General features: G+C 44.9%; 1 protein-coding gene across 1 annotated transcript in view; it reads left to right on the forward strand.

The window, feature by feature from the left end:
• PRKCQ (protein kinase C theta) overlaps positions 1–17498 on the forward strand; it is a 173515-nt gene that overhangs the window by 26670 nt on the left and 129347 nt on the right. The window lies entirely within an intron of this gene.

Genomic DNA, 17498 nt, shown 5'->3' on the forward strand with positions numbered 1-17498 from the left:
ATATGTCATCTTTGTTAAAGAGTAGGCTTCTGAATGTTTCAGGAATGATACACTACATGTCTCAGGAAGACCAAGTCCTTAACTGATGGAAAATAAAGGAACCCTATATTTGTGCCATGAGCATACCTCGGAGCTGTTATGAGTTTGGCTCCAGACTACCTGCAAATATCACAATAAGGGAAGTCAAATGAAATTTTTGGTTTCTAAGTGGATGTAAAACTTACGTTTACACTATACGGTGGTCTACTAAGTGTACAATAGCACTATGTCTACAAAAAGTCAATGTAAAAACTTCATTTTAAAATACTTGATTGCTAAGCAATGCTAACCATCTCCTGAGCTTCCAGCGAGCTGTCGTCTTTTTGCTGGTGGAGGGTCTTACCTCTATGTTGATGGCCGCTGGCAGATCGGGGTGGTGGTTGCTGAAAGTGGGGGTGGCTGTGGCCATCCGTCAAAATAACACAATGGAGTTTTCACAGTGATTAGCTCTTCTTTTCATGAATGGTTTCTCTGTAGCATGTGATGTCATTCGGTAGCCTTTTATCCACTGGAGAACTTCTTCGGACAGTTGGAATCAGTCCTCTCAAACCTTCCTGCTGCTTCGTCAAGTTTATGTGATACTCTTCATCTTTTGTCATCATTTCCACCGTCTTCACAGCAACTTCAGGAGGAGGGGATTCCATCTCAGGAGCCCACTTTCTTGGCTCATCCATGAGGAGTAACCCTTATCCGTTCAGCTTTGATCATGAGATCGCAGCAGGTCAGTCCCATTCTCAGGCTCCACTTCTAATTTTCGGTCTCTGGCTGTTTCCGCCTCCTCTGCAGTGTGCCGCTGGATCAGCCCCTAAGAAGAGAGTCAGCCTGTCCCTTGCATCTTGGAAGCCACGCATTGCCTTCTCTCTAGCTGTGAGAGTTGGAGATGGCATCTTCTTCCAACACAAGGCTGGTTCCTCTGCACTGACACTCTGTTGTTTCTTGTAGCCACTTTGATTATTATCGAAGACAGATTCTGGATCACTTCCCGCTCCGCCTTGCTCTTTTATGTTACAGAGATGGCTTCTTTCCTTAAACTTCATGAACCAATTTCTGCTGGTTTCCTACTTTTCTTCCGCAGCTTCCCTACCTCTCTGAGCCTTCACAGACTTGACGAGAGTTGGGGCCTTGCTCCGGATGGGGCTTTGTCTGGTTTGATCTTCCAACCGACCGCTCAGCTTTTCTCCGTGTCAGCAGTAAGGCTCTCTTGCTTTCTTATCATTCATGTTCAGTGGAATAACACTTCTAATTTCTTTCTGGAATTTTCCCTTTGCATTCATAACTTGGCTAACTGTCACAAGAGGCCTGGCTCACTAACTTTAATCATGTCTAGTTTTTGATTTAGAGAGAGAGATGTGTGACTCTTCCTTTCACTTAGACATTTAAATCCCATTGTAGGGTCATTAACTGGATCAATTTCAATATTGTTATGTCTCAGGGAATAAGGAGAGGGAGAGAGAGGGGCAAGCTGCCAGTTGGTGGAGCAGTCAGGACACACGTTGATTGATTAAATTCACCATCTTATAGGGTGCGGTTTATGGCACCCCCAAACAATTGCAATAGTAACACCAAAAATGGCTGATCACGCATCGCCATAACAAATATGACAATAATGAAGAAGTCTGAACTATTGCAAGGATTACCAAGATGTGACATAGAGACATGAAGTGAGCAAAAGCTGTTGGAAAATGTGCTGAGAGACTTGCTTGAATCAAGCAGGATTGCAGAAGAGAAGCAATATCCTAAAGTACAATAAAACGAAGTTTAATGAAATGAGGTACACTTCTGCACTAAAACTGGAGACCAAAGTAATGTGTAGGTCATACAGAGTTGGCCATTTGTCTAGAAACAAAGAAAGGACAAAACATAATATTGTAAAGGGCACCTGGGTGGCTTAGCAGGTTAAAGCCTCTGCCTTCGGCTCAGGTCATGATCCCAGGGTCCTGGGATCGAGCCCCACATCAGGCTCTCTGCTCAGCAGGGAGCCTGCTTCCTCCTCTCTCTCTGCCTGCCTCTCTGCCTGGTTGTGATCTCTGTCTGTCAAATAAATAAATAAAATCTTTTAAAAACAAAACAAACAAACAAAAAAAAACCCATAATATTGTACAAATATCCTATCTTATCTTTCCTTCCTGGGATTCCATACTTAAGGGTCACGCAGGGGCTTCCAAAGGATAGAGTATCTTAGCAATGAAGCAGCGATGGCTTTGGAGGCAGCTAAGGCAGGGTAGATCCCTGGTCATTGGCAGGGCAGGTGGGGATGCAGAAGGGGCTCAGATCTCTAGACCCACCCTGCACATAACGATAAAGTAAAAATTAACATGGTACTCATATGTTTGCTGTCTTGTCTTTCTCCCCAGAGGTATATTGTGAGTCTTCTGTATGACAGACGCACAGTAAGAAAACTAAGTCTGCATTAATGAAATGAATCAATTAAATCACAATAAACAGTTCCCTTGTTTTAATTCTAGTTTATCAATTTCAGGGGCAAGTAAAGTAATTTAAGTCATTAAAAATAGGTTGTCGGGGGCACCTGGGTGGCTCAGTGGGTTAAGCCGCTGCCTTCGGCTCAGGTCATGATCTCAGGGTCCTGGGATCGAGTCCCACATCGGGCTCTCTGCTCAGCAGGGAACCTGCTTCCCTCTCTCTCTCTCTTTCTCTGCCTGCCTCTCTATCTACTTGTGATCTCTCTCTGTCAAATAAATAAATAAAATCTTTTGAAGGGTCAGGGGTGGGAGGTTGGGGCAACCTGAGGGTTTTGAAGGGTCAGGGGTGGGAGGTTGGGGGAACAGGTGGTGGGTAATGGGGAGGGCACGTTTTGCATGGAGCACTGGGTGTTGTGCAAAAAGAATGAATACTGTTACACTGAAAAAATAAATAAAATGAAAAAAAATAAATAAATAAATAAAATCTTTAAAAAAAAATAGGTTGTCGGAAGCCACCACCTTTAAACACAGAAACTGGCTGGCCTGGAGAGTGAAGTGGGCCTTCTGTGCTAAATCGTGGCTCTTTCCCTTTTTAGCAGTAAATCCTTGTGTGAGATGTTTAATCTCTAGTTTCTTCATCTGTTTAATCTAGTTTCTTCATCTGTGAAGTAGGGATGATGATTTCCACTTTGCAGAGCTACTTTGGGCATTTTTTTTTTTTAGATGAATGTCAAGTACACAGTAGGTACTCAATCAGAATAGCCAATCATGTTATTTCTAACTTGCTATTTCCATTGTAAATTATCTGTAACTTACGCACTTAAACATATCTACTTTAGACTCAAAATCGTCGTAGCACTTACCAAAAGTTTACCAAAATATGTTCTCCAGAAATGACTCTCTGTCTAATGCTTCCTTGTGAAATTTGACACATATTCCAAATTAATCAGGGATGAGGGGTAGACTGAATTAATGAGGTTTTCTGTTTATCGTAGCGAGTGATAAAATCTTTTACTTACCCAAGGGAAGAACGGTAACCTGCCTTGAAGGTATATGCAAACCACCTGAAAAAACACTGTAACCCTCTTAACATGGGTCTAGAGATGACTTCTCCTTTTCCCATAATGAGGAGGGTTGACCTGCTGGTTCCCAGTCCTGACAACTGCCTACACAGAGTGTAAGTCCGACAAGATCACTGTCATCTCAGCCAGGAAGGACACACCTGACCCGTGAATGCCAGGAGGGGCATGGGGGCAAACAGCACTGCCTGTGCCCAGATTTCCCCATGCGAGTGTTCATTCCAGCACCAGCCTGGGTTTCCCTGAAGAGTAGCCCCACCGGGCACAGAGCAGCCTCGTCAGAAACTGGGCTCTCCTCGGGTGAGTGTCTGTCATCCTTCATGACAGTCTCAAGCGTCTGGAGGTGTATGTTTGCTTTTCTCGTGTAACCACAAAATAGCGGTTGGTTTCTAATAGATAAGGGCGACAGAAGCTGCTGCCGGCTTGCAAATGAAGTATAGACTCAAATTCTGAGAAGGAACTAGTGAGTTTAGTCAGACCCAGTTCTTACTTCTTCCTCTGCCTTTTTCCCAACTCCACCCATCCCCACTCCGTTTTCTCCTTCCTCCAGGGCTGCGAAGAAGCCCAAGCCGGCTCAGCAGAAAATGTCAGGAAGCATGCGCCCTGTTGACAGTGTTTTCAGATGCCTGGGTTCCACCTGTGTGACTTTTTCTGCTTTTCTTTTTAAAAGTAAACACAGCGGGGTGTGTGTGCACCAATTACTGAGCAGACAGAAATGCAGGACTGGCTTCAAAGGACAGTGGCAGGCTCTGGGTGCCTCCCCGCCAGGCAGTTAAAGAGCTATGCTCTCCCCGGAAGAAGAGTTCACTTCCTACCCCTGGACTTTTCGTAGAGCCCTGCACAAGGGACTCTAACTTAGGGAAAGGACGGCTTGGCAGGGGGGTTTCCTTCTAGCTCTGAGACCTTCTGAATCCCTCCTGTCTTAGAACAAACTGTTAGGACTAAAATTATAGACACAAAGTTACTCACATGTCCCTGGCTTCTGTCCAGCGGCTGTATCCATGTTTTGTTGCTCCCACTAAAATGTAAGTGTTGCAAGGAGGAAATGCCTATCACCCATGCTCGATGAATATTTATTGTGTGACTGTTATGGCACAGATCATTTCTATGTTATTGTTATAACATCTGAATGCAAGGATGTTTCTCCAGGACGGCAGCTCCCATCTGTAAGTACGTTAGAATAGCAGAATGGTGAGCACAACTAGCAAGCCTGGTGGTCCTCCCTCACCGTAGGGGGTTGCGGCACAAATAAACTGCAGAGATTTATCTCTACTCCCGGATCTTATAGGCCAAGAAGCTGAGACCCGCAGAGATGAAGTGATTTTTCCAGACTCGCCAGTTCCTCACCGAGCTTTGTACTGGCCTCTTTTTCTTGGTGGGAACAGAAGAACTGGCCACAGTTAGGATCTTGGTCCCTTTGCATAGCCCAGGCTCCTGCCTCTAGCAGAGAATCAAGGAACATGTGATTGTGTTTGCTTTCCTAGACCGTGAACTTCATATTGCAGAAATGCCCTTGGGCTCAGCATTTTAATAAGTTCATATGGAAATCAGATGTTACCCACTGAGTAGGGGGAAAAAATCATTTGAAATTTGAATATGAATACTTTTTGGAGAAAAGCATAAAGAATAGATATTACTTTGTATGGGAAAGAGAAGGCTTGGGGGTGACTTTAATATGTCACATCAATATAAGCAAGATAATTGAAAAGAGTCCTAACTAGCAATTTTCTGATCTTCACTTAAAAGGGAGAAATAGGCTTTTAACATAGCAGAAAGTTTTCTGTTTAGTTGTTAAAAAAAAAAAAAGATAAAAAAGTGATAATCAGCAGAATTCACAGATTTGATAAATTTCATGCCAAACTCCCCTAATTTCCATTTTTTGTAGGTTTACCAGACTGGTGAAATACTAGGCTGGCAAGAGAGCATTTTGATTTCAGTGAGACACATATCCAGAATGTCTTATAACCCTGTTGCTCAATATATGGAAATGGCCCTGTTGGTCTCAGGATAAGCGGGGGGAGTGATATCTGGGAGGTAGATTTCAGCACAGGAGAGAATCTCCAACCAAATTAAAACTCTGTGTGTGTGTGAGAGAGAGAGAGAGAGGACTGTCATGGCTAACTGTACATCTGAGGAGTCACCGTATTTCCTGGAAAGAATTTTTATGCAATCTGTGATTCCAAATGCTGAACTCAGAATGTCCACAAGGTCAGTATATGTAACTTTAGACAAAGTTCTCCCAAGTTCTAACGTGTCACTGCCGTTCACCGATGAGTCCAGAATTATGGTAAAACAACGTTTTAGGATCAACAGAGAGGAAAGCAGAGACTCTCGTGATCAAATGCACTAATATTTCTTCTCTCATGCAAAGAACGTAACCTGATGCTTACTGCGTCTTTGAAACCAAACATTGAACGTATCCCAATGAAGCAGCTTCCGGAAGATGCTTCTCGTCTCTCTGCTAAGAGTCCTTCCTGTTAGAATGCCGTCTTCTCCAGTCAGAAACCAGCCTGGCTTTCTTAGCTTACTGCAGGCCCAGCAATGACATAGCTGAAACTGGTGTAGACAGGTTGCACCAGACTTGCCTACCCATGTCCTGCTGCCGCCAAAGTCAGCCATCGCGGGGTCCTGGTCCTGTGGCCCCGGAAGTCGGATGCCAGTAGACAAGCTACAGAGTCTAATCAGCCGATCAAGATAAGAGGGCATTTCAGTCAGGAACTGCAGGAAGATTCTGGGGGGACGCTGGCAGAAGCCATGGTCTCAATCCTGCTCCTCCTGGAGGTGATGTGCAGACATTCTCTTCTGGGGAGAGAAGGTCCAGGGAGAAAATCTCTCTCCTCCCTCTCTGCCTTCCTGTTTGCATGAAGGCCAGATGTTCTGTTTCTGTCACTGTCTTTTAAGCCATCCCATCCCCAGGGCAGAAGCAAGGAACTACAGAGTCCCCAGAGGAGGAAGCGTGGGTAGGGTGTCACCATGGATGCGGAACCAGAAAAGGCAGAATTGCTCCTGCTTCCCTGACCAACTTTGCAAAGACAGGAAGTGTGGCTTCATTACTGGGATCAACTCAGATGAAGGTATCCCTTGAGGACCTTAGAGAAGCATTAGATGAATAATACCTTTTAATCATCATGTCTCCGCTGTGAAGACCAGCTGCGGAGAACGCGGTGGGAACCCAGAAGTTTCTCAACAAAGACGTCAACATAACTCTCTCAGTCAGACGTAATTAAAAATAATTACTTACAGAACAGAACTGAGCTTACGGGAAATCAAAGAACTATGTGTCTTCAGAAAAGACCCTGTAAAGGGGAGAGAGTGTTTGCAGCAGAGAGCCCTCAGGTCAGCCTCTGTGGCACTTGAGTTCCAGTCCCCCACTCCACCATGATTAGCCATGTGACCTTGAACAAATGTCCTCACCTCCCGGAGCCCATTTTCCCACCTGTAAAAATGGATAAGAATACCAACTTGAATATGTTAGACCGCAGTATTCAAATGGGGGAAATGTATGTGAAATCATTTTGAGTAAATGTCAGATTCTGCTATCGCTGATTCTTATTCATTTCCTGGAGGGGTAAACTGAGGTACAGATTAATGAAACAGCATATTGCTTTCGATTCTTTTTAGAACAAGATGAAATGTTGGTTTTAAAAACAAAAATGAGAGAGAAGAAGAATCCCCCACTTCCCTGGAGCCTTTCGCAAATCCCCCAGTGAAGAGCCAAGAGTACTCAGCCCTTCTCCACGTCCACCCATCCATGCTTCCTCACCCCACATGCCTCAGGACCCTTCAGTCTGTCCCGTAAGCGTGACCAGCCTACTGCAGTGGACCCCTGACCAGTGCTCACTCTTCTCTGAGCCCTGGGGATGGGAGACGTTGAGAATTAGGGGCAGGGGTATTTTCAAGATACTGTAGGTTTGGTTTTGTTTCAACGAGGAAAAGGCTGTGTCCCAGAGCTCAGGCTTTTGCTTCTTGCAGCCCAAGACCGTGACAGAGGTAGTAAGTCTACAATGTGTTTCCTTCTGCTTCCGCTCCCAAAGGTCTCCCCCAGGCAAATTGGAGTTTCAGATGTTTAAACCTTGGGAAGATATCTGTGCCCAGAGGTCGGGTTTGTTCTGCGCTGCTCGTTGTGGGGACAGGAATATGACACTGAGGCCAGACGCCCCATTTGACATCAATTGTCGCGTCCCCTTCCTTGGGGGCAGGACGGGGGATTGGCTGGGCGTTCCGAAGGCAGAGAAGAGGAAGGAGCAGAGAGGGGAGGAGGACTTTGTAGAGTAGAAGAATAAAACTCTGTTTTGTTATCAGGATAATTACTGTTCAGAAAATGCTTTCCGTTCTATTCTTACTTCTTACTAAAGTCTTGGGAAGTGCGGTATTCATTCGTCTCTGTGTTCGGCTGATGTTCCAGAACTGCAAAATGACAGTCGTGTGAGCTTGATAGCTGACTTCCCTCCCATCTGAGAACCCAGACTCAGGTGGCCAAACACGTTGCCAACATCAATGCCCAGGTGACTCAGTGCTACCTCCTCCATATTCTAGCCAATGGCAGGAGGCAGGTGGGCCCAACCTGGAGGTTGAACATCAGCAAGACTCACCCGTCATTGGCCACATCCAGCTCCAAGGGAGTTGAAGGGAACGGATGAGGGGGCAGCTCTGTATCTCTGTGCCTGCCCCGACCTTCAAATGCCCCTTTTTGGAGACCACCATTTGCACATGTTCTTCTTCTTGCCCTCATCCTCCTTTTTCTTGGTTCACCTTCCCCGGCATCACTCTCCACTGCTCTGTCTTCACTCCCACTCCCAGCCCCTGTCCTCTTCTCCTGCTGCACCTCCCTTCTCCACACTCAGCATCACCTGCCCGGCTCGTCTCCCAATCTCTGCTTCCTCCTCAGAGTCCTTCCCCACACCCTTACTCTCACCACCCTTGGCCATGGGACCCCTCAGGTGTCCTGGAGTGAGGGAAGGACCTGATCCCACTGCTCAGTAAGAACAACAAAGAACTTCTCACCATACTTCCCCAAGCTGTCTTAGGTTGTATTCTCAAACTCCAGATGGGAGGCTGGGATGCATTGCCCAGTAAGTCTATTGGAAATCCCTTGTCGGTGGTTTCAGGATATCATTTAGTACTTTAGAAATGTGCACGTGTGGCTTCAGCATGGGTAACACTTGTATGGGGGAAAAGTCTATTCTCTGATCTAAACAAGCTACTTATTAATGGACTTAGAGACCACTTCTCTTTCCTAAATTAGGATTCCCTAGTATAAGAATTGGAATAGCCTTGAAATCAAGAGCTATAGACTTGAAATCAAGAGCACTTGTCTTAGTGCTTCCCCATGACACGTCGTCCAGAGGGCGCCCCCTAATTAAATAATGGTATTAAACGAAAGAGTGGCTTCTTGAATTGCCAAATGTTACCAAGGCTGGGGATCTGAATGCATGCCAGGTGATATCCGGGGCCAGGTCAGCAGAGGCCTTGCCATGGAAAGGGACAAGATATGGGATCAGAGGACACAGGCCCCATCATACAAGTTCTGTAACCTTGAAGAAAGTCCTTACTTCAACAGGTATCTGCTTCTCCCTTCTCTGCAATGGGGAACCATCCATCCTACTTTGCGTAATTGTTAGGAGTAAAAGAGGAATCAATATATGAAAAGCAGTTTTCCCTTTTAGTTATACAAGATCATTTTAAAAAATCAGAACTGTAAACTCCTCAAAAGTAACTACTTAAAATCACCTAAAATCCAGTCCCCTCAGTGATGGCATTTTGGCTCAGATTTTTTTCTCACTAAGATTTCCAGGAAACAAACTGAGGGTTTTAGAAGGAAAGAGGGGATGGGATGGGTGAGCCCAGTGTTGGGTATTAAGGAGGGCACAGATCGCATGGGGCACTGGGCGTTACACACTAACAACGAATCATGGAACCCTACATCAAAAATTAATGATGGACTATATGGTGACACAATTAAAAAATAGATTTGTGCATGTAAATTTATATATTTTTAAATGAGTTCCTATTAAACATATTATATATAGTGATATATATGCTATAGTTATTACATACCATTTCTTAATTAACATATGATGTACAGGTTTAGTACATCCCTTTTTTAGCTTAACTCCATCCTGTAAATATCTTTATTGTGGTGAATAACAATCTACTGGTTGTAAAATATTCCATTGTAGTTATTTGCTCTAATATGTTCCAAAATATCATATTTTTGGACATTAAGGATGTTTCTGGGAATGTCATTATCAAGCAATGCCTCAGTGGGCATTCTCGTATGTGTACCTTCACATATTTGCCTTATTGTAAAGTCATTTGATACATATTTTCTTCCATAAAGATTGGACGTGTCCCTTCTCCAAGCCATTATGACCAGATCTGTTTCCAAATTTATACTTTATAAAGGTAATAAAGTTATACACTGTATATTGTAAAATATTCCCAATAACCTGTGTGGTGGGGGAAGGACATTAACAGTTATGTTTAGCGGAAAAAATCGATCATAAATAGCCCATCTCAGGTTTGCTACAAAATTAGTTCATACTACAGAATAATTTCTTTTCTACTTTCTCAGCATTTTAGATTCTGGAATTATAGAGAAGGGATTATGAAGCTGGCTAATTTACATTTCTTCTATTTCTAGTGAAGTTGACCTTTTTCATATTTTATTCATCCTTCATAATATTTATTTTGTGAGATGTCTGCTCTCAAACTTTGCCAGTTTTTTTAAGTAGGTAAATAGTATCTCATTATTAGATTTTTTTCTTTTCATTGATGTTTAATAGCTTTTCACATATTTGCCAAATATTTTGCTGTATACAATTGTGTCTCCTGCCTTGTTGTTTTATACTTTGTTAAGTATAACAAAGTATACATTTTTTGGTAACATAGTATAGAAATTTATTCCTTTCTGGAGCTGGTCTGTTGTATCATGTTTTAGAATTAGGGTATATCATACCCTAATTCCAAAGGATATAATTGTTAATCTACATATCTAGTACTTCTAGTGGTGGAAAGGTTTATCTCTACATTGATATCATCAACCCATCAATTTTATTTTTTTTAAAGATTTTATTTATTTATTTGGCAGAGATCACAAGTAGGCAGAGAGGCAGGCAGAGGAGAGGAGAAGCAGGCTCCCCGCAGAGCAGAGAGCCCGACGTGGGGCTCCATCCCAGGACCCTGGGATCATGACCTGAGCTGAAGGCAGAGGCTTTAACCCACTGAGCCACGCAGGTGCCCCTATCAATTTTATTTTGATGTTAGCTTTAATATAGGTTTTAGCAAATGGGCCACAGCCCCATTTACGAAGCAATCCTTCCTTTCCCCACTGACTTCAAATACCATCTTCATTGTACACAAAACTTCCGTAAATATTTGGATCTGTTTCAGGACACTCTGTCTTATTCTGACAATCTGCCCAACTCTTCTGCTACCGGCACCATAATTTCTATTATTGTATCTTCATTTTTTAAATTTTGATATCCGTTAGGGCTGGGGAGGAAGGAGGGATGAATAGACTGATCACATGATTTTTAAGACAGTGAAGCTCTTCTGTGCGATGCTTTAGTGACGGATACCTGTCATGACACATTTGTCCAAAGGCAATGAACGTGTAACACTGACAGTGAGCCCTGAAGTGAGCTATGGGCGTGGGGCGGCGGTGGTGAGCGCAGGGCAGGGTCACAGACTGCCACGACTGTACCATCTGCTGGGGGATGTCGAGAGTGGGGGAAGGTTGTAGGGAGCCACGGCATGCGTGGGAAATCTCTGTGCCTTCTGAATTTTGCTATAGATCTAAAACTGTTCTTTTTTTCAAAAATTTTTTTGATTTTTTTTATAAACATATAATGTATAGTTAGCCCCAGAGGTACAGGTCTGTGGATCATCAGGTTTACACACTTCACAGCACTCACCATAGCACATACCCTCCCCAATGTCCATAACCCCACCCCCCTAAAACTGTTCTAAGAAATGAAGTCTAAAAAAAAAAAAAAGAAAAGAAAAGACAAGAAAAACTAGGCATTACTTCTGAAATCAAAGAGCTTATATTCAAGTGGTGGGTGAATATAAAAAGATAAATAGAAAATTAAAGTAGATTGCAATTTAGCAAGTATTGTGATACAGAGGGTGGCTAACATAACACAATTTAAGAAAAAACAATGCTTCTCAACTCTGATGAAGAACCAATTTTAAAAAAACAAGAGCAATTTCCAGTACCTATTAGCGCGAGCAACCTCCTTATTACCTTCCTTTTTGAAGAGCTATTTGTAAACCGTCAAGGACTCTGTGCATATCACTTGTTCTTTGCCACTAATCTGTAATGGATTCCTTGTTAAAATGAAGATATTCATTCACTCCGCCCTCCTTCACTCTGGAGAACAATGAAATTGCAGTCATGAAGTGCTGTGCTATCCTTCTAGGAGACTGTTGTCTTACAAGAATAAGCTGAAGTCCATTTCAAACAATGGCTCTGATCACAAAATTATCTTAAGGGCGCACGAAAAATTCACGAGGTAAAGTCAACCCTTGGCATTTGCAGGAGGTAGAGCCCATCATCAAATGCTTCTTTTTCTTTTTACCATTTTTTTTCCCCTTCAAAGCAGCGACGTTTTTAATCTCTCGCATTTTGTGTGTATATGATGAATACAGAAAACCCCCTTTGGGAGGTGCACAGTGAGCAGTCACGGGCTGAGGGCCTGGCTGACCGTATCTACAGCTGTTGAAATCCACGAAACTGTCCACATCACAGAAAAATCAGCATTTTTCTCATGCGGGTCTCACATGAGGCGGGTGACACAGTCTTTCCGTGGGAGCAGAGCTAATACTCTGTGCACAGACTACTTGACGATAGACCCAACCATTTTTCCAGATCAGATGCCTCATTGAATGGCATCCGCAACAGTAGAATACAGGCCCAGCGGGGAGAGAAATGCAGAAGAATCTAGGGGACCTGAGCCGTGGCGACACTTCTTTTCCCTAATTAGACTGGCCACTTTGATCTCTTGCCTTAATGTCTCTGAGCCTTACTCCTCTCATCTGTTATGAGAGAGGATAGACGCCTTGATGAGGAAGAGCCCTTTCAGCTTTCAAGAAGAAAAAAAGAAAAGAACAGATCAGCTAATTTGTTCACTGATTTATTCATTCCTAATTGATTTGTCGAAAGACAGATCGTGAGAGTGTTGTTTGTTGGTTACTGCGCGACTCGTGGTCCCCAAATGGGAAGGCGGTATGGAAAAGAGAGACCCATTGCCCCAGGCCTGTGCACTCCCTTCTTTCTGTGAGGCTGGAATTCATTAACTGTGGGGAAGTGATGAGAGACGGTGATGGATGGGTAAGGGAAACCCTCAGACTTCACCACATTTCATGCATATAGTTAGAACAGGGATGTTCACACTTAGCACGGTGAATGCTTTTGTGTGGAGGCTGCCCGGTGCATTACAGGATGTTCAGCCACATCTCTGGCCCCAACCCACCTGATGTGAGTTGCATCCCTCCAGGGCGTTTGTGACAATTTGCCAAAGAGGTCTCTAGACATTGCCAAGAATCCCCTGAAGGCAGGTCGCCCTGGTGGAGAAGCAGCTTGGAGAACCACCCAAGTGCCCAGCACTGTGCTAGGTACTGAGCAAGTCCAAATGAGGAGGACATGGGCCTGGCCTTGTGGGGCTGATGCCGGTGGGCTCTTCCTCCAAACTCAGTGCCCTCCTCCGAAGTGGAAGCCTCCGGGTGGCTGAGCCCTGCCCGCAGAGTTTCTGACTCAAGTGGGACTGGGTGGGGCCGGGGCATTTGCATTTCTAGAGTTCTCCAGCAGAGCTGCTGCGCAGTGAGAACCTCTGAGCTAGTGGGTTCCCATCTGGCCGTTGAGGTGTGTGGCCACTGGAGTTGTGGCTGACAGTATGTCTGTTCTCATGCGGTACAACTCGTGTTCCCTGAGAATCAGTGATCTGTGGCTTTTAAAATGAGAAGGTGGACCCCAAGCGGGCCACTAAGCCTACAATAAATTTGACATGTCGCAGGAAGAAAAACAAGTAGAGGATGTCATAACCTGGAACAGTGACAAATGCTGGTCAATGTTATACATTAATTTTGACTTCATTCTGAATGAACAGATTAATGGGTCGGTCAATGGGCTAGTGTAAGAACCTGAGTAGTATCTAGTTTCAGTTTCCATGGATTCTCAGCTGTAATTACAAACGTGCTTTCACAACCCACTCATTTCTAATTTGGGGACATCTCTCTGTGCAACAAGATGTGGGTGACTCCGCATGCACTCAGATCTACCCAAGATCACCTGACCCTGCTCTGCCTCTTTCTTTTCTTCTCCTGGTCCCCATCCCTGGTCCATCCCATCCCCTCCTCGGCAGCACTCTTCGTGTGATGGGCAGTAACCCAGAGCAGCACAGAGGATTCCCTGTGTGTTCTTCTGTACAAAACTCTGAGTTCATCTGTGGACTGAACATCGCTATTTCCGTTTGCTGTGGTGATACTACCAAATACTGTATTTTCTTTGAAAAGCATCACCCAGGAGGAAGTGGGGTGTTCAGAGCAGCACTGGGAGGGCGGGGTGTTTTGAGAGTGTTGTACCCAGAAGTGAGAGCCTAAGTTGCCATTTCTCGTCTTTTCAGTCTCTAACGCAAAGTCCATATTAGCTGGCCACATCACCTTACTGACAGGATAGAAGGACAAGAAAGTAGAGTCCAGATTCTCAAAACCCCCTTCTTGTATCCAGCACGGTGCTTCTTATACAGCAAGTAGGGTTAGCAGATGCTTGTTAATGACCCGAAATGGACGTGCACATTGCTTCTTTCCTCAGCCCGTAGTTTAGGTGTGTAATATAGTCCACTGAGCAAGTTACCATCATTGACAACTAATTTTCATCAGGGAGAATTTCTAAGGACACTCTGCTGGGAAAGTCCCGAGTGAATTCACCAAACTCGACTGTAAGCATTTCCCATAAGTTAATTCACTTTATCCCCATGACAACTCTACGAGGTAGAGCTATTACTTTCCCTGTGTTACATGGAAACATAGACCCAGAGAAATGAGGTCATTTGTCTCAGACTCTGCAGTTGTAAAAGCTGCATTTTCTTCCACAGTAATGTCATTGACACACGGGTGTCTCCATCCCCCGAGTCTCCGGCCGCACGAAGGCCAGAGGAAAGTGGACTGTGTGTCTGGGACTTCAGCGTCACCTTCTCCATCGCGGTGCTGCCTGACCAGAGCGCCCTGGGCCCTGGCTCATACTTCACACCGCTGGAGGAGGTTGTGTGCTTTTCCTCACTGGTTACCTAACTCCCAGGCAGAACACTCTTTACCTCTCGTGTACTAGGAAGATTACAGAGTACCCCCCTCCTGAGAGTTCCTGGGTTGGCAAAAAGGTAGAATCACAGAGAAAATTGTCTGTCTCCCCAATGTGATTGAGATATAACTGAGAATTTCAATGTGGATACACTCGAAGATCTACAACTCGGGGGCCGGAGGTGTCTGCACATTGTGAAACGTCAACACCGTCAAGCTAATGAACCTGTCCACTTCATAGTTCCTTTGTGTGTGCCTGTGTATGCGTGTGCGTGGTGGAGATTATCTTTTAAGAGTAAATACTGACCCAGGGACAGAGCGCACGTTAAATTCGCTTCCTTTACGAGGCAGTATCTTTTTATCTTTGGACTCAGGACGTGATTACTCTAACTGTGGTCAGAAAATGGTGCCAAGGGGCGCCTGGGTGGCTCAGTGGGTTAAAGCCTCTGCCTTCGGCTCAGGTCATGATCCCCGGATCCTGGGATCGAGCCCTGCATTGGGCTCTCTGCTCGGCGGGGAGCCTGCTTCCTCCTCTCTCTCTGCCTGCCTCTCTGCCTACTTGTGATCTCTGTCTGTCAAATAAATAAATAATAAAATCTTTAAAAAAAAAAAAGAAAGAAAGAAAATGGTGCCAGGGAGCCGCGGTGCCTCCCAACTTTTTGTGTCAGTTCCAGACCCAGGCCATCTAAATCCTCGCTCATCCCAACCCGCCACCTCTAACCGCATGAATGGCAGGAACAGGCAGGTGTGAGACACACGCTGGCGACATCCCGGGGATGGTACCCGGCTCAGCAGCGTTGACCTCACTTCCAGGTGACAGCTTACATTATTCCAGGAAACCTCAACGCCCATTAGATCCCCCACTTTCTCACAGCTGTGGGGTAGAAAGATCATTAAACCACAGGTACCGACAAAGAGAAACATCAGATTAGTACCTGAAGTAATTAAGCAAGTAGGCAGCTTGGAGGCTGCTGGAAAAGCCCCTGTGTGTTGTTGTGGTAGTCCTTTCTAATTAGGGGCTGGTAGATCACTCTGTGGGGAAATCTCCATGCTTTCACTTCCTTCCTGAGCTAACCTTAAAAGGCATTTTCTAACAGGAAATAATGAACTAGTTAGGGTGGAGATGCTTAGCAACTAAGCCTGGAATCCAGGCTCTGCTCTTGACTCACTCTGTGACCCTCCCCAAGCTCCTTACCACCCCCCACCACCACCACCGCAAGCCTCAGGCTTCTTATCTATAGACTGGAGCTAATTCTACCCACCTCCTGGACTTGCGGAGGAGACTGAGTGATAGAAACTATGCAGAGCTCTTTACATACATATGAATTTACACATGCATTGTAGGGGGTCCATAAGTAACCCCTTCTGTGGTTTTGTTGGTGTTTGGAACAAATGGAGAGAGAGATCAGAAGTCAGAGAGATGGAAAAAAAATTCAACTCAAGGCTGTTTTGGTGGATATGGCTAAAGTGTTCAAGCAGTTGGGCTGGTCTTTATTGGTGTCCCAGGCACTGCTGGATGACAGCTGGCCTCCCATAAGCCTCCCTACCCTGCTTATGGCAGAGAAGAGTGGAGAAGCATGCTGGGAGTCGGCAAATGCCCCGCAGAAGAAAGGAAGGTCTGGGCTTGGCAGGTGCAGTTTGTTCTTCTAAAACTTACCCATCAGATAAATCATTCCTCTTTCTGTGGGGAGCAGGGAAAGATTTCTAAATGAAGCAGTATGTGAGTGAGGGTCCCCTGACATGAGAGGGATTGGGGATGACAGTTGTGCATGGGTGGGGAGGACAGAGCATCCCAAACGGAGCACTGGGGCACACAGCCCCCGAGATGATGGTCAGCAGGCCGAGAAGCTGAGATGTGTTCAGAAGTGCGCTGAGTGGGGAGGGCCAGTGGGAGTCAAAGTGTGGAGGCTCTGAGATAACAGGTAAGAAGCCATGATTCAATTCAGCAAGGGCTGGGACAGTTTTCTTGAGTATTGGTATAATTTGATCAGAGCTATGCTTCATTGGACTATCTGTTTATGTCGCGCATTTAAGTTAGTGTCAGAATAGTAACAATGTCACCCTGGGTGTTTTGTTTTCTATGTTTCAATATTTCCTTTTGTTTCTACGTTATTTTTGGTGATATTCGTTATATTCTGCTGGGGCTGACATTACAGAACACCGCAAACTGGGAGGCTCTCATAGTCCAGGAGGCTGGACGTCTAAGGTCAAGGTACCCTCAAAGCTGGTTCGGGTGAGAGCTCTCTTCCCACAGGTTGACAGCACCTTCCCCCCGTGTCTCACATCATGAACAGAGAGAATGAAGTGAGACACCAGAGACTTCTGGTGTCTTCTTCTTATAAGACTTATAAGGTCTTCTTATAAGGACCCTCTCGGATTAGGGTCCCACCCTTATGACCTCATTGAATCCTAGTTACCTCCTTAAACACCCTAACTCCAAATACAGTCACATGGGGGCTTAGAGTCTCAGTGTGTGAATTCGTGGGGGACACAGCTCAGTCTCTAACAGTTGGTGGGGGATGTCTTGTTAGTGTTTTCATGTAGAAGCGCAGTATGAGTTCTGTCAACAAATCCCCTTCCTTATTACTATTTCTTTTTTGTTTTAAAGATTTTATTTATTTATTTGACAGGCAGAGAGGCAGGCAGAGAGAGAGGGGGAAGC

Source organism: Meles meles, chromosome 7 (genome assembly GCF_922984935.1).
Source record: "Meles meles chromosome 7, mMelMel3.1 paternal haplotype, whole genome shotgun sequence".
Taxonomy (NCBI): Eukaryota; Metazoa; Chordata; class Mammalia; order Carnivora; family Mustelidae; genus Meles; species Meles meles.